Source organism: Panicum virgatum, chromosome 1K (genome assembly GCF_016808335.1).
Source record: "Panicum virgatum strain AP13 chromosome 1K, P.virgatum_v5, whole genome shotgun sequence".
Lineage (NCBI taxonomy): Eukaryota > Viridiplantae > Streptophyta > Magnoliopsida > Poales > Poaceae > Panicum > Panicum virgatum.
This window is the reverse complement of record NC_053136.1, coordinates 23461944-23480422: the sequence shown is the minus strand read 5'-3', so window position 1 is coordinate 23480422 and position 18479 is coordinate 23461944.

The window sequence follows — 18479 nt, the reverse complement described above, 5'->3', positions numbered from 1 at the left end:
ATCGAGAAAATTCACCAAACACGCAACGAAAACGAAATCCAATTCACTTACCCAGATCGAGCACTCATGCTCCGCTTCCTCGTGGCGCTTCTTCGAGCCTGGGTCACCGAGCCATCCCTCGAAGACTGCCCCGAGGGCGCCCCCCTCGTGTTGGCCTGGTGACTCAAGGCCGGCAGCGCGGACAACTCCGCGTCCGTCGCAGCCTCGTCGCCACGGATCGGCACCTCGGGCACGGGCGTCTCCTCACCGGTTGCCGGAGGCGACGACTCCCGGTCCGCCCCCTCGAGGGATGGGTGCGCCAAGGCAACGGCCCTTGTCCCTTCCGGCGCCGCCAGCTCCCCCTCGTCCTCGCCCCAAAGGTAGAACGGTGGGGGGCTCGCGCCCGCACCTTCCCCGTCGCCCCTCAGAGCGTGGTCCTCGGCATCCAAGGCCTCCTCCTCATCCTCCTCCGAGGACTCGGGTGTGGCGGGCTGCGGCTTCCCCTCCGCGCGAGCAAGTTTGCACGCCTTGTCGTGCCTCACCTTCCTCTTCCTTTTCCTCTCGACCTTCGCCTCTGTCACGTCCTTCCGCCTTTTCATCTTCTCCGCGTGGAGGCGATTGATCAGGCGTTGTTCCGGGACCGGAGGCTTCGAGATGCCGCTCCTCAACCCCTGTAAAGCATGCCCGAGATGGAGTCAGGAAAGGAGGGCTACACAAGGCATGCCGGGTTCGAAGCCAAAACTTACCAGAGAAATGTACCCCGGCTCAGGGCGCATTTTGATCCTCCAAAGATCCTCGGGATTTGGGGGGAACTCCGCCACCGCATACCTTGCCCTTCGGGCGGCGGTGGTGCGAGGGAGCAGCTTGTTCGACGTCCTCGAACCCTCCACCTGGCTCCCGGGGGTGAGCTCAAAAATCGGAAGGGCCCTTTCCACGAGCGGAATAACCCTTTGCCGGTGGAAATTTGCGATGACGGCCGCTGCCTTTAGTCCCTTCTTCGCCAAATGCCCCAGTGCGACGGTGAGGCCCTCGAGCTTGGCTTGTTGCGATGGGGGCGACACCCCCCAATCCCACTTCGCCGGTCGCTCCCGGAGCACCCTGTTGGTGAACGCCGGGAGCGCGCCCCTGTAGTTCCGAAGGTAGAACCACCCTCGACTCCACCCGGCGTTGTTCGCCGTCATCTTGCTCGAGATGTAGAGGTTCCTCCGAGTCGGGCGGACGTGGAGCGTCAGGCCGCCGGCGCGCGAACTGCCTCGGTTGGCCCCGCGCGTTCTCGACGAAGAGTTCGCCTCGGAACAAATGGATCCAGAGGTCCCAGTTGGCTTCGATGCCGAGGTACCCCTCGCAGATGGCGATGAAGACCGCCGCCTGCGAGATGGAGTTAGGGCTAAAATTGTGCAGCTCCACTCCGTAGTACTCGCACAAGGCCCTCATGAACCTGCTGACGGGGACGCCGAAGCCTCGCTCGTGAAGGCGCACGAAGCTCACGACGTAGCCTTGCGGGGGCTTCGGCTCAGTCTCATCTGGATGCGGGGAAATCCACGCCGGCGCCCCCGAGTCGGTGATCCGCGGCAGCAGCCGGTCGGTGACCAGCTGCTCCAGGACCGCCACGGTGGCGGAAGACTTGCCCCATGGCAAAGGCTCCTGGATGTCCGACATTTCTTCAATCCAAGGGGGAAAGTGGGAGCGAAGGCTCTGGGATGGCTTAGGTGCTCTTTCTCCCTTCTCTCTCTCTCTCTCTTTCTCTTTTCTCTTCCTCCTTTCGCTCTTGGCTGCGGGCTCAGGATGCAGGGGAGGCGGAGAAGGTGAAGCAGGAAGGAGGCAAATGGCCAGGTGAACCCAAAACACCCCCTTTTCTCTTCATTTTTATTCGCCATGACGGGCGCATCCGCAGCCACGGCCAAAATCTACCGCATTGAATGCGGTAGATTTTGCTATCGCTGACTGATGGGCCCCACGACCGCGGAGTCTCCCACGCGCGCACGCAGCGATAAATGCGGCACGGTAACCAGCGGGCGCGGCGCGACTATTGCGCTATCCCATCCGTCATCCGCCACCCACACCGCTTCGTCTGCCCGAGGCTGTCGCCTGAAAAGGCGCGCCCACACCGCACCGCATGAATCGGGCCACGTCGCCCCCCACCAGCGGAAGACCCGCGCGCGTGGCTCGCGACTCTGCGACGTTTTCGAATCACGACGGAATATTCCTTCAAGGGGTCTCTTTACCCTCGAAGGATTCACATTTCGAGGCCTTACTGATCAGGGGGTCGAAGCCTGGCCCTTCAGGGGGTTCGACAGGCGCCCCAGATCACCAGAGTCAGGGACTGCAGGGATGTGCCGTACAAGCTACCCTCGAACGTGGAGTTCGAGACATCCTACGCAGTGTTCAAGGCCAGTCGAGGGTGCCTAGAAGGGGGATCCCATCGAGGGAGAGCATCGAGCCCTCGGACCCTATCGAATGGGTCCGAGCCCCGCCTAGCGAACCTTCGCAAGCACTTTATGTGACGTGTCTATGGACCACGAGCCGACCCTCATCAAACGGGGCACGGACGTCCGCTTGAACAACCCGCTAATAGCTCAATGAAGTAGCCATGGCTCGCGGCCCGGGGCATGGGTAGCATGGTGCGCTTCACCCCTCCTCCCTGCGGAAGGGCGACGAGGGTCGTAATCGAAGTCGAGGGTTCCCCTGAATGCCTTCACACAGGCCTAGGCTCGGGGGTTCCATGTAACACCCGGTTTATAAAAGAACATAAACCGAGCAATCATATACGTGCCAGGATCAAGTCACACGTATATACAACAGAATGAACAGTATATCATAGCACATATCACGTAAAAAGACATAATAAATCGAAATACGAATGTTATTTATTACAATAATGACAAAATGTCTGATACAGCGGAAGCGAAGTACAAAATACGATAAAGCTCTCCGAAGCTGAAGCAGGGCGCCACAGGGACGTCGACTGGGAGACGAAGCACCTAGAAGTCCTCGTAGTCCTGGTAGCGCTGGACGAACTCCCTCGTGTCGGCAGGAACTGAGCAGCAGTAGCGTAGCCAAGAGGAAAAAGTAGAGAAGAGGCAAGGGTGAGTACACAACGTGTACTCAACAAGTATAACACAAACTATGAGGCTCTAGGCTGGCTGACTCAACTGCATTAGCTTTTAAGTGTTGGCAAAATTTTATTAAAACTATTTACTACGAGTTGATGAATTACCATTAACCCAGTTACATAGTAATTAATCAGAATTAATCATACTACTACTGAGAACCATACCAAAACCAAGCCACCAAGGAAAACCCCGAGAAGCACCTCCCTCGTCGGAAGGAGATAACTTCACTAATCAAAAGGAGGATCTGGGCCGCTCATAACCGTGAGCACGGCTAGTATACCAGTTTTACACTCTGCAGAGGTTGCACATCTTTACCCACAAGTCGTGAGCTACGCCAGTTGTTCATCACACTTCCTTAGGTGAGATGGCCAGCGACTCACTACGAGGCCTTTAAAAAGAATCTCGTTGGTAAGGCGTAACCGCGAGAGATAGGTCGGCGACGATGGGGCCCACCTCCGGGGGTACAAGCACGTAGCACAGACCAAGCCGGAGGAGCAGGGACCATTGAAGCTTACTACTCTTGCCCCGCAGGTAAGTTACTCCAAACCAAAAAGATCTAATTATTACGCCAAGTCTATCCCATTCTAGCCTTGTGGTAGCGCTGTTGTCCCAGGTTGTCGCTCTATGAACCGGTCCTTATGGAGAGTGGCCAACCAAGCACTAAGCACCGTGCTGGCCCCCTAAACCATGTTTCTAAAAAAAAACATCTTTTAACGAGAAGTGAGCCACTCAAGCCACACAGAGTGCCACTCTCAGAATTAAGTTCAAGTAAACCATTAATCAATTTAATTAAAAAGGACCAAAGTGTGTTATAGCGCAGCAACCTAGCACAACTAACCAAAATGCAACCCAAAGGTATATATAAAGGATATAAACTGGCTAGGAAATCCTTAAAGGCATACAGTATTAAAATGCAGTATGAAATTGTATTTAAAGGTGATAGGTTGTTCATGTTACACTTGCCTTCCTCGTACTGCTCCTGCTGCTGCTCAAACTGATCCGAAGACGGCTGCTCCGGGTACTGGTACTGAGGCTCCTCAGATGGATCAACGTCTACTCACGAACACATGGCCAAAACAATGCACAGGAATAAGCATTCAATCAAACACTAACAAAAACTAAGAAACAATACATCAATACATAAAAACAGCGCACAAAACTACTCTAGAACTATTCTACGCGTTACAACGATCGCGTGGATATAAAGAACGCTAAAATCGGAGCTAAAACGCGTAATCTAGGCTAAAAACAAGTTCTAGGGGCTTATTTGTAAGAAAACTGAAGTTCCAGGGGCTTTTCTGCTAAAACCGAGGGCTAAAACGTAAATAAAGATTAAATCTGGGGTCTAACTCGTGAAAAGACTAATGCTGGACGGCGGGTTCGATTTCTAGAAAAGTCGGGGGCTTAAACGTTAAAATCTGGACTTAACTGGTATTTCTTTTGAACTTAAAAGGACCGCGGGTTTATTTTGGAAAACGGCAAGGGTTCTTTAGCAAAAGGCCCAGCGAACCGGTACGCCCTTTTTAATCTGATCCGTCCGCGTGAGATCGGGCGGCTCAGGGCTGTGGTCGCGAGGGGGCGGCGGCGCGGAGTCACCGGAGCCTATTCCAGCGGCGGCGCTGCTCGGAATCTCGCCGGCGTGGGCGATTCGGGAGCTACGGAGGGTCATTCGGGCTTCTGTTTGGTGCAAAAGGATGTGTACGCCACGTCTAACCCATTGGAGGGCACAGGATGGCTGTTCTGGGCTCGACCGTGGCTCGCCGTGGCGAGGGGCGGCCCTGGTCGCCGGCGTGCGGTGAGGAGTCACTGGAGTACGCCGTTTCCGGCCCTCCGAGGGTCGTTTCGACCCGTTTTTGGTTCGGGCGAGGTCAGCGCGTTACGCGTGACACACCTGGGGACTGGGTTGGGCTCGGGAAGGTCCATGGCGGCGCTGGTTTCCGCGGCGGCGGATCGGCACGGCGAAACGCGCCGGCGAGCTGGTGCTCCGAGGGTTGCAAGGGCTACGGCCCGTCTACGCTAGCGCCAAAACGACAAAGGGGAGATGGGGGATGCTTACAGAGGCTCTAATCGAGCGGGGAAGCGGCGCAGCAGGGTTGGCAAGGAGAACGCGCGGCGGCGCACGGCGGAGCTCGATGACGAGGTCAATGCCGGGTCGGAGCGGAGGGCAGCGGGCTCGCGGAAGTCGCTGGTCCCACGGCGATACTCCTGCGCGGCTTGGCCGGGGCACCGGTGCGGCGGAACGGCGTGGCCGTGTGCCAACGGCGGCGCAGAGCTCTGCTCTGCTCTGAACTGGGAGGGCAGCGGCGGCTAGGGCCTGGGGTGACGCTGATGTGGGGGATGGGGAGCAGGGGGGTTCGAGGGAAGGTTTAAAGAGGGGGCCCGAGATCTGGGAGCGCGGGATGGTAGGGGATCGCCGGAGATCACGGCCGGGATCTCGGCGTGGCCGGTGAGCGCGCGGAGGAAGCGGGGAAGAAAGAGCTGCAGGTGGGCCTGGGCTGTCAGTGGGGCGCGCGGTGCGCTGGTGCGGGGCGCTGACGCGGGGCGAGCGTCGCGCGGCGAGGAAGCGGGCCAGTCCTGCTGGGCTGGGCGCGGTTTGGGCGACTTGGGCGCTGGGCGAGGGACGCGGAGCTGGGCGACTTGGGCGCTGGGCGAGCGGCCTGCGCGGGATGGGCCAGGCCGAGCGGGCTGCTGCGTGGCCGCGCTGGGCCGCGGCTGGGCAGGCCGGTGAAACGGGCCGGCGCAAGAGAAGGGAAGGAGGGAGTGGGCCGCGGGTTCGGTTGGGTCGGGCTGGATATTGGGTTTGGGTCTTGGGTTTTCTATTTTCTCTTTCTATTTCTTTTCTATTTCTAAACCAAAACAAACAAAGTTTGAATTCAAAGTTGAGTTTGAATCCAAACCACACTCAAATAAATTTATGCACCAGCATGAATGCAACAAAAATTTAAACTTATGATAAATTTTAATTACTTAAGGAACAAAAATTAGATTAAATGCCAACTAAACACAATAAACCTTAGAAAATTAAATAAAGCCAATTAAATTTATTATTAAATACTGAAATTTGAATTAGGGTGTTACAAATCCTACCCCCTTACAGGAATCTCGTCCCGAGATTCTGGGCTGGCTAGCAAAGAGATCCGGGTATGTCTCCATCAACTTCTCTTCCTTCTTCTGACAAGTCTTCCGGAAAGACATCCGGGCATTCAGCTACGCGAATATCATCCGAGGGTCTAGCCTCCATCTGATGAAGAAAACCATAAGGCTCTGTAGCACTGACTGTCACCTCTTGGCCATCAGATGCTGACAAGTGAACTGTCCGCTGAGCATAATTAATACGGACTCCCCATCTGGTAAGGGTCTCCATGCCCAAAATCACATCTATCTCTGAGGAATCAATGACGATCAAACCAGTGCAGAATTCTGCCCTCCTTATAACAATTCTAACTCTGGAGCATATAGAGCATGTGTGTATCTGGCCCCCAGGTGAAGTAACTATCATAGCTGTGCTCATACAAGAAATTGGTATACGATGCTGCTCGGCAAATGACTTGGAAATGAAAGAATGGGTAGCACCGGTATCGAAAAGCACCATAGCTGGATAAGAGTTGACCATGAATGTACCAATAACCACATTAGGAGCCTCAGCAGCTGACTTGGCCGTCACGTGGTTCACCTTCCCCTGTCGTGGTGCCCTGGGTTGGGCTGGGCGCCCCTGCTGTCCTGCCTGCCGTGGAGCCTGAGGTGCTGGACAACTTTTAGCATAATGACCTCTCTGCCCGCATTTGTAGCACATGCGGTGGCGGTGAATGGCGCGACTTCGTTGACCTCCCTGTGAACTTATCTTCACATCTTGCATTATTTCTGCTGCTTGCTCTTTGGACTCCTTGCGGCCGCGTGGCTGGATCACATTCATAGTGATAGTCAACCCATCAACATAATCATGGAGAGCTTGATTCTCGACCTGTGTATCTCTAGAGCACTTAGGATCCTTTCTCTTTGGCATGATCTGTAGCTCTCCGACCGATGGACCGTCAAGGAAAAGGGAATCCTCCGCCAGCTGCTCTTGATGAGACCTCTTTCTCTTTGTACCGGAGAACAACCTCTGGTTCCTCCTAGTTCTAGCTTCATCTTCAGTTGCACGAATTTGACGACAAGGAACGCCATAGAATTGGCAACACTGGCAAGTTTTCTGACCATCACCCATTGCACTGTCTCCAAGGTCTTTTTGTTCTGCCGACATCTGAGCTGGGGCAAAGAGGAAACACAGATTGGTAAGGTCAAGGAAGAGAAAAACCTCACTATGTAAAGTTTCATCTTATTAGACAACACTTCTCATGCATCATTGCTGCTAACTCCAGATAGGTGTTCACATAAATCCGAGAAGAAGGAACTAGAGCATAATTCTTCTGTTTCATCGGAGAGATTTTCAACTTCTCTTGTACTATTTGTAGGCCGGGGTGTCACATCCCTACCCCCTTACAGAAACCGACGTCCTCGTCGGTGAGTCTCTGGATATCACCTTCTCTTCGCGCTATCCTCCTTCTCAACAAGACAGAATCCCAAAGCATGATAAGGTAGAGAGGATAGAGTGGATGGTTTTACCCCCAACGATCTAACTCATTTTATTAGTTAGTTAACTTTAACATCTGAGTGATTTTCTTTAAACAAATTCAAACTACTAAGCTATGCAATCAGTCAAAAATCCAAATCAAACAGGTAGCATAATAACAAGCAGACAATTTTCACGACTTAGCCGAGTTTGGCAATAGACTCGACTAACACAACGCGTCGCAGAACGTGCTATCGTATTATTGTGAAAGGGTCACCTAGCTAATACTCATGGTAGTCAGATGATTGATTCAGGCCAAATCTACGAAAACTATTCTTCAGAGAGAGAAATCAAGGAAAGAAGGGTAAAAGTCGTAGAAGTCAAGGGGTATAATAGTAAAATAGATTCAGCAGTCAAGGATTGGAGAGAAGAAGTCCTAAAACTCGACCAGTTCTATCTAGGCTTCGTCCTACAGTCGATATGGCTCTGATACCACTCTGTAACACCCGGTTTATAAAAGAACATAAACCGAGCAATCATATACGTGCCAGGATCAAGTCACACGTATATACAACAGAATGAACAGTATATCATAGCACATATCACGTAAAAAGACATAATAAATCGAAATACGAATGTTATTTATTACAATAATGACAAAATGTCTGATACAGCGGAAGCGAAGTACAAAATACGATAAAGCTCTCCGAAGCTGAAGCAGGGCGCCACAGGGACGTCGACTGGGAGACGAAGCACCTAGAAGTCCTCGTAGTCCTGGTAGCGCTGGACGAACTCCCTCGTGTCGGCAGGAACTGAGCAGCAGTAGCGTAGCCAAGAGGAAAAAGTAGAGAAGAGGCAAGGGTGAGTACACAACGTGTACTCAACAAGTATAACACAAACTATGAGGCTCTAGGCTGGCTGACTCAACTGCATTAGCTTTTAAGTGTTGGCAAAATTTTATTAAAACTATTTACTACGAGTTGATGAATTACCATTAACCCAGTTACATAGTAATTAATCAGAATTAATCATACTACTACTGAGAACCATACCAAAACCAAGCCACCAAGGAAAACCCCGAGAAGCACCTCCCTCGTCGGAAGGAGATAACTTCACTAATCAAAAGGAGGATCTGGGCCGCTCATAACCGTGAGCACGGCTAGTATACCAGTTTTACACTCTGCAGAGGTTGCACATCTTTACCCACAAGTCGTGAGCTACGCCAGTTGTTCATCACACTTCCTTAGGTGAGATGGCCAGCGACTCACTACGAGGCCTTTAAAAAGAATCTCGTTGGTAAGGCGTAACCGCGAGAGATAGGTCGGCGACGATGGGGCCCACCTCCGGGGGTACAAGCACGTAGCACAGACCAAGCCGGAGGAGCAGGGACCATTGAAGCTTACTACTCTTGCCCCGCAGGTAAGTTACTCCAAACCAAAAAGATCTAATTATTACGCCAAGTCTATCCCATTCTAGCCTTGTGGTAGCGCTGTTGTCCCAGGTTGTCGCTCTATGAACCGGTCCTTATGGAGAGTGGCCAACCAAGCACTAAGCACCGTGCTGGCCCCCTAAACCATGTTTCTAAAAAAAAACATCTTTTAACGAGAAGTGAGCCACTCAAGCCACACAGAGTGCCACTCTCAGAATTAAGTTCAAGTAAACCATTAATCAATTTAATTAAAAAGGACCAAAGTGTGTTATAGCGCAGCAACCTAGCACAACTAACCAAAATGCAACCCAAAGGTATATATAAAGGATATAAACTGGCTAGGAAATCCTTAAAGGCATACAGTATTAAAATGCAGTATGAAATTGTATTTAAAGGTGATAGGTTGTTCATGTTACACTTGCCTTCCTCGTACTGCTCCTGCTGCTGCTCAAACTGATCCGAAGACGGCTGCTCCGGGTACTGGTACTGAGGCTCCTCAGATGGATCAACGTCTACTCACGAACACATGGCCAAAACAATGCACAGGAATAAGCATTCAATCAAACACTAACAAAAACTAAGAAACAATACATCAATACATAAAAACAGCGCACAAAACTACTCTAGAACTATTCTACGCGTTACAACGATCGCGTGGATATAAAGAACGCTAAAATCGGAGCTAAAACGCGTAATCTAGGCTAAAAACAAGTTCTAGGGGCTTATTTGTAAGAAAACTGAAGTTCCAGGGGCTTTTCTGCTAAAACCGAGGGCTAAAACGTAAATAAAGATTAAATCTGGGGTCTAACTCGTGAAAAGACTAATGCTGGACGGCGGGTTCGATTTCTAGAAAAGTCGGGGGCTTAAACGTTAAAATCTGGACTTAACTGGTATTTCTTTTGAACTTAAAAGGACCGCGGGTTTATTTTGGAAAACGGCAAGGGTTCTTTAGCAAAAGGCCCAGCGAACCGGTACGCCCTTTTTAATCTGATCCGTCCGCGTGAGATCGGGCGGCTCAGGGCTGTGGTCGCGAGGGGGCGGCGGCGCGGAGTCACCGGAGCCTATTCCAGCGGCGGCGCTGCTCGGAATCTCGCCGGCGTGGGCGATTCGGGAGCTACGGAGGGTCATTCGGGCTTCTGTTTGGTGCAAAAGGATGTGTACGCCACGTCTAACCCATTGGAGGGCACAGGATGGCTGTTCTGGGCTCGACCGTGGCTCGCCGTGGCGAGGGGCGGCCCTGGTCGCCGGCGTGCGGTGAGGAGTCACTGGAGTACGCCGTTTCCGGCCCTCCGAGGGTCGTTTCGACCCGTTTTTGGTTCGGACGAGGTCAGCGCGTTACGCGTGACACACCTGGGGACTGGGTTGGGCTCGGGAAGGTCCATGGCGGCGCTGGTTTCCGCGGCGGCGGATCGGCACGGCGAAACGCGCCGGCGAGCTGGTGCTCCGAGGGTTGCAAGGGCTACGGCCCGTCTACGCTAGCGCCAAAACGACAAAGGGGAGATGGGGGATGCTTACAGAGGCTCTAATCGAGCGGGGAAGCGGCGCAGCAGGGTTGGCAAGGAGAACGCGCGGCGGCGCATGGCGGAGCTCGATGACGAGGTCAATGCCGGGTCGGAGCGGAGGGCAGCGGGCTCGCGGAAGTCGCTGGTTCCACGGCGATACTCCTGCGCGGCTTGGCCGGGGCACCGGTGCGGCGGAACGGCGTGGCCGTGTGCCAACGGCGGCGCAGAGCTCTGCTCTGCTCTGAACTGGGAGGGCAGCGGCGGCTAGGGCCTGGGGTGACGCTGATGTGGGGGATGGGGAGCAGGGGGGTTCGAGGGAAGGTTTAAAGAGGGGGCCCGAGATCTGGGAGCGCGGGATGGTAGGGGATCGCCGGAGATCACGGCCGGGATCTCGGCGTGGCCGGTGAGCGCGCGGAGGAAGCGGGGAAGAAAGAGCTGCAGGTGGGCCTGGGCTGTCAGTGGGGCGCGCGGTGCGCTGGTGCGGGGCGCTGACGCGGGGCGAGCGTCGCGCGGCGAGGAAGCGGGCCAGGCCTGCTGGGCTGGGCGCGGTTTGGGCGACTTGGGCGCTGGGCGAGGGACGCGGAGCTGGGCGACTTGGGCGCTGGGCGAGCGGCCTGCGCGGGATGGGCCAGGCCGAGCGGGCTGCTGCGTGGCCGCGCTGGGCCGCGGCTGGGCAGGCCGGTGAAACGGGCCGGCGCAAGAGAAGGGAAGGAGGGAGTGGGCCGCGGGTTCGGTTGGGTCGGGCTGGATATTGGGTTTGGGTCTTGGGTTTTCTATTTTCTCTTTCTATTTCTTTTCTATTTCTAAACCAAAACAAACAAAGTTTGAATTCAAAGTTGAGTTTGAATCCAAACCACACTCAAATAAATTTATGCACCAGCATGAATGCAACAAAAATTTAAACTTATGATAAATTTTAATTACTTAAGGAACAAAAATTAGATTAAATGCCAACTAAACACAATAAACCTTAGAAAATTAAATAAAGCCAATTAAATTTATTATTAAATACTGAAATTTGAATTAGGGTGTTACAAATCCTACCCCCTTACAGGAATCTCGTCCCGAGATTCTGGGCTGGCTAGCAAAGAGATCCGGGTATGTCTCCATCAACTTCTCTTCCTTCTTCTGACAAGTCTTCCGGAAAGACATCCAGGCATTCAGCTACGCGAATATCATCCGAGGGTCTAGCCTCCATCTGATGAAGAAAACCATAAGGCTCTGTAGCACTGACTGTCACCTCTTGGCCATCAGATGCTGACAAGTGAACTGTCCGCTGAGCATAATCAATACGGACTCCCCATCTGGTAAGGGTCTCCATGCCCAAAATCACATCTATCTCTGAGGAATCAATGACGATCAAACCAGTGCAGAATTCTGCCCTCCTTATAACAATTCTAACTCTGGAGCATATAGAGCATGTGTGTATCTGGCCCCCAGGTGAAGTAACTATCATAGCTGTGCTCATACAAGAAATTGGTATACGATGCTGCTCGGCAAATGACTTGGAAATGAAAGAATGGGTAGCACCGGTATCGAAAAGCACCATAGCTGGATAAGAGTTGACCATGAATGTACCAATAACCACATTAGGAGCCTCAGCAGCTGACTTGGCCGTCACGTGGTTCACCTTCCCCTGTCGTGGTGCCCTGGGTTGGGCTGGGCGCCCCTGCTGTCCTGCCTGCCGTGGAGCCTGAGGTGCTGGACAACTTTTAGCATAATGACCTCTCTGCCCGCATTTGTAGCACATGCGGTGGCGGTGAATGGCGCGACTTCGTTGACCTCCCTGTGAACTTATCTTCACATCTTGCATTATTTCTGCTGCTTGCTCTTTGGACTCCTTGCGGCCGCGTGGCTGGATCACATTCATAGTGATAGTCAACCCATCAACATAATCATGGAGAGCTTGATTCTCGACCTGTGTATCTCTAGAGCACTTAGGATCCTTTCTCTTTGGCATGATCTGTAGCTCTCCGACCGATGGACCGTCAAGGAAAAGGGAATCCTCCGCCAGCTGCTCTTGATGAGACCTCTTTCTCTTTGTACCGGAGAACAACCTCTGGTTCCTCCTAGTTCTAGCTTCATCTTCAGTTGCACGAATTTGACGACAAGGAACGCCATAGAATTGGCAACACTGGCAAGTTTTCTGACCATCACCCATTGCACTGTCTCCAAGGTCTTTTTGTTCTGCCGACATCTGAGCTGGGGCAAAGAGGAAACACAGATTGGTAAGGTCAAGGAAGAGAAAAACCTCACTATGTAAAGTTTCATCTTATTAGACAACACTTCTCATGCATCATTGCTGCTAACTCCAGATAGGTGTTCACATAAATCCGAGAAGAAGGAACTAGAGCATAATTCTTCTGTTTCATCGGAGAGATTTTCAACTTCTCTTGTACTATTTGTAGGCCGGGGTGTCACATTCCACGCACACCACGGTTCAAACCGCACCCTAGAATAAGTCGATGACCGTCAATCGTGAAGCTCCACGTGTATAACCGAACCCCCCCGCTATTAGCATATGTTCCCCTAACGGCTAAGCTGAACGCCGGGTTGCTGTACCAGCACTGAGAGTGCCAAGGCCGGCTGAAAAAGTGCCGATGCCGGCTGAAAAAGACGTTGGACGGCCATCCCAGCAGAGCTACCCAGTGGGACAACATTTGTAGCCCTTGGACGAGCACAAATGCTCCTCCAAGGCCTCGGGGGCTACACCCGCGGGTGCGCTGACGCGCCCCCGCGGAGGAGACTTCACACATGTTCGAGGGTTGTAACTCTCTGTACACCCCTATACCCTCGATAATCCTCCCCGTAGAGGAGAAAGGGGACTTTATTGCTCAAATACAAATAAAGATTACAAAGGGTCACCGGCGCGAAGCCATCGAAAGATACAAACACATTGCCACCTACGTGGCAATTTTCCCTGTCTTGGGGAGGAACAAGCGACAAAGAAAGGCACCGAGCCCTTGGCTGACGCAATGGCCAGGCTGCTAGGGATGCGAGAAGCAGCCCCCAGACCTCATGGGTCCAGCGGGACGCTCTCCTCGCAAGCCTTCTTCTAGCGTCTCCTCCACCGAAGACCACGCGGGGGGTCGAGCTGGCGGACAGCGCCCTCCGCATCGTCTCCCCGAGAGCAACCTTGTCGCCGGGGGGGATGATGCGAAAAACAGCCGCCAGACCTGGCGCCAGCACCACGGTCAGGCATCTCCATCCCCCTTCAGGCTAGGGGACATCGCAGGAGCAGAACCCCATGGGCCCAATGCTCTTCTGCTGATCCCACTGAAGCTGAGGGATGGTGCGCACGACCACTCCGGTCTTCCCCCACCGCTCGCAAGCTTTCTTCTAGCGCCAAAATCCTAAAAAAGCCAGACCGCCCCATCCGGGGGCCGGTCACAAAAGAGCAGAGTAAACATTACAAAATTAGGGCGATACTGGAAGAAAGAGCTGAGAGGTTGGAGAAGAAGGGGAACCCCATGACCCCTATTTATAGCTGTGCCGGGCACAAAGCTTCAAGCTTATCAAAGAGTGGAGGCTTGTATCGCCCATGACGAAGCGGCGCTCCACGAGCAAAGGATGTCCTCGATCCCCGCGCCGAGACACGACCGAACGAAATAAAGCGGAGCTGAGCCCCTGGACACTAAGCGGTGCAATGTCGGCTCTGGACGGCTGCCCTCGAACGGCGCGCCGCAAATCAACCAGGAACATCAGGGCCAAGGCCCTACGTGCGGGACAGCGCGATGGGAGCACCAGCTGCCAAGCAGCGAGTGCTATCGTCGCCCTGGCCCCCCTCAGCACGCGGACACGTCTTATCCTTCAAACAACCAAAGAGGCGCGCGCCTCGAAATACTCCCCCCGCGGGCGTACTACCCCGACCGCCGTGTTGTCACATCCGCCGGGCTGGCGCTTAGGCGCGTCTGGCAGGTGCGCGGCATTGACTGATCACGACAAAGGGGAAATCGCCGAATTACCCTTTCGCCGAATCCATTGACTCGACCAAAGCCTTGGGGGCTACTATCAGGTGCCACAATTAGGGACACCCTAATCAGGGTGCTAAGATCGCTTTAAAACACAAAACACCTGTTAAGGCAACTGGGCCCACAAAGGCCCACGGCCTGCTTCCCATCCGGAAGAAAGGAAAGGACTCAAAGAAGCCCAGCATGCGGCCCATTTGCATCCTCCTCGAACCCACGAAAACGATCGCCGCCTCGCTCGAGGGTAGCGGATCTACCCTCGAGCGGGTGACTCGTTTTCCGCCTTGCTAGAGGGCTCCCCTCGGGACCCTCGACCGCGCAACACACCTCCGCCTCGCTCGAGGCCGTCTCTCGGCACAAGGGTCAAACGGCCCCGCCGCCCAACCGCCCGCCGTACGAAGGCATTAAAGGCCAGCCACTCCGCCACGGCACCAAGGGCGGGCGGCGTCAGACCGCCCCTCCCACAGTGGATGTGACCGGGGTCCCATCCGCTGACCTCGATCACCGCTCCACCGCCCCTGTTGCTGTAGCAACACTGTGGGACCTGCGATGCAGGATAAGACAGGCTCGGCACTGCTCCCGAGTACTATTCTGCCGACACCGACCAACCGGACCCGCCTCTCGCTGGGGAAGGGGTTCGGAGACATCACGTGTCCTTCAGGGAGGGGCGCTCGGTACGCACGTATGGAGTCTCCCGGACCTCCTAGTGTGCACGCCCGCACTCCGACCAGAGGGTCCGGGGGCACCGCGCGTCCCACCATCGCTACCGCTGGTACATGCAGGACCCTAATCCGCAGGGCCCACCGAATGCCACTGCGCTGTATATGGAAGACCATGCACCAGCGATTACCACGCCGCCTGCAGAGGTTGGCAGGACGACTGGCGCGATCTTCGCAGGACCAAGGACGATATCCATGACGACAACGACACGCGCCACCTTCCCACAGTGTACTTCCTACAGTATCCGACCACTGTAGCCCGCGATTCAGGGGAAAACGACGACTTCCATGCCCCACTCATTTGCCCCACCCCTCCTTGTGACTATTAAAGGAGGAGGTGGGCTTCCTTTAGATGGGCTGGACTCTCTGTCTAGCTTCTCTTTTCCAAGAGGACGTTCAGGGACTACTGAGGACTCATCTCAGCCGACTCCACTTCTAGCAGAAACTTGGGAGCTTCCCTCCATCTCTCGCCTTGCTTGTACCCCCTACTGCAAGCACTCCGGGTGCAAGATAGTACAGTGCCCTCGCACACCCCCTTTGCTGGACGTACGGCCCCGTGGCCGGAACCAGGATAAACCATGCGTTACTGTGTTACCTCTTGCATCATCATCTGGGACGAGGAAGCACGCCGCATTTACTAGTTGGGATCCGGGCCCCCTGGGTCGGGACACCGACAATTACCGATTTAATCATGTGCGTGGACTCCTCTGTTGATGCCTTCCGACATGGCATAGCTTCAACCCACTTTGAAACATAGTCCACCATCACCAATATATGCTCAAATCCATGTGAGTTCACAAATGGTCCCATGAAATCGATTCCCCAGACATCAAATAGATCTATTTGCAAGTTGTAGTTTAACGGCATGGCATTCCTTTGCGAGATATTCCCCGTCCTTTGGCATTCCGGACAAGTCGAAACAAATCTTTTCACATCTTCATGCATCTCGGGCCAATAGAATCCACTAGCCCATACCTTAGCTTGAGTTCTAAAGTGCCCATAATGTACTCCATATCCCGACGAGTGACACTTTCTTAGAACTTCTTCACGTTCCTCTCTCGGTATGCATCTTCTTAGGACTCCATCTTCTCCATATCTATATAAGTATGGTGGATCCCAATAGTATTTTCTTCTTTCCGTGATCACTCTTCTCTTTGCATTCTTGTCCAAGTGATCCAAGGGCATCCCTTTTATTGCCCTTATTATTTCATTCATCCAACTATCTTTGTCGAGAATTCTATATAGGTGATCATCTCTCATTTGATCCTCGATCGGTTCTTTTCCATCATCTCCATGGTTCATCCTTGATAGGTGGTCGGCCACAACATTTTCTGTTCCTTTCTTGTCCCTTATCTCCACATTGAATTCTTGTAGCAATAGGATCCATCGAATCAAGCATGGTTTAGCATCTTTCTTGGACAAGAGATACTTGATTGCCGTATGATTGGTATAAACTATCACCTTAGAGTTTACTATGTATGATCTGAATTTTTCGAAGGCGAATACCACGGCAAGCAATTCTTTCTCCGTTGTTGCATAATTAACTTGGGCTTCATTGAGAGTCTTGCTTGCGTAGTAGATAGCATTTATCTTCCCCTCTTTCCTTTGTCCAAGAACGGCTCCTACGGCGTAATCGCTTGCATCACACATGATTTCAAAAGGTAGATTCCAATCCGGAGGTTGCATGATAGGAGCACTTTATGAGGGATTGCTTGAGTGTTCGAAATGCGTGAAGACAATCACTATCGAAGATGTACTCCACATCTTTTTGGAGAAGTTGTGTCAATGGCTTGGTGATTTTCGAAAAATCCTTTATGAACCTCCTATAAAATCCGGCATGACCGAGGAAGCTCCTCAAAGACTTGATGTCCGTAGGTGGTGGCAACTTCTCCACGGTTTCTATTTTTGCTCTGTCCACCTCTATCCCTCTCTCGGAGATAACATGACCGAGAACAATTCCTTCTTTCACCATGAAATGACACTTCTCCCAATTAAGCACAAGATCAACCTCTCCACATCTTTTAAGAACTTTCTCCAAATTTCCCAAACAATTATCAAAGCTAGTACCATGCACCGAGAAATCATCCATGAATACCTCCATAATCTCTTCTATGAAATCTGAAAATATAGCCATCATGAACCTTTGAAATGAAGCGGGTGCAATGCACAATCCAAAAGGCATCCTCCGATATGCAAAAGTTCCATACGGGCAAGTAAACGTGGTCTTATGTTGATCATCCAGATGAATAGGTATTTGGAAGAATCCTGAGTATCCATCAAGGTAAAAAAAGTGTGAATGCTTTGCCAACCTTTCTAGCATCTCGTCGATGAATGGTAGTGGAAAATGATCCTTCCTTGTTGCCTTATTCAATTTTCTATAATCGATGCACATCCTCCATTCCGTGATGGTTCTTTGTGGTATCAATTGCTCCTTCTCATTTTTCACAACTGTGAGTCCTCCTTTCTTCGGAACGCAATGCACGGGGCTTACCCATTCACTATGTGGCACGGGGTATATTATTCCTGCATTCAACAATTTAATAACCTCCTTCTTCACCACATCACGCATAACATGGCTCAACCTTCTTTGATGTTCTACGACCGGCTTGTATTGCTCCTCGAGTTGTATACGATGTGTGCAAAAAGCGGGGCTAATACCTTTCAAGTCGTTAATCGAGTAGCCAATCACCTTTTTGTGCGTCTTCAATAAATTCAGCAACTTCTCCGTCTCTTCCGGGCTCAATTCGTCGCTAATAATTACCGGAAAAGTCTTGCCATCTCCCAAAAATTCATATTTCAATCCCTTGGGGTGTGGCTTCATCTCAACATCGGGCGCACCATCCTCTTCTTGATCTAACTCTCCAATGTATTCAAATTTTTCTTCCTCCCAATTTCCGTGTTGTGGCTTCAATTCTTCCATTGTTTCCACTAGTTCTTCGTCTTGATCATCTTGAGCGTCTCCATTCTCCAAAGCGCGTTGGAGAGGATCCATGAAAGAATCAATGGAACGAATGCTCTCTACCTCTTCGTTATCAAGAGGTAGAGGTGAAGCAAAAGACGGTTTTGAATGAAATTCAAATATGCGCTTCTCTCCATCTAGATCAAAAGTGACAATCCCTTTTCCAACATCTAGAACAACATTTACTAATTTGAGAAAGGGTTTTCCAAGGATTATGCCTTCATGCTCATCATCACTAGCATTAATCACAAAAAAGTCGGT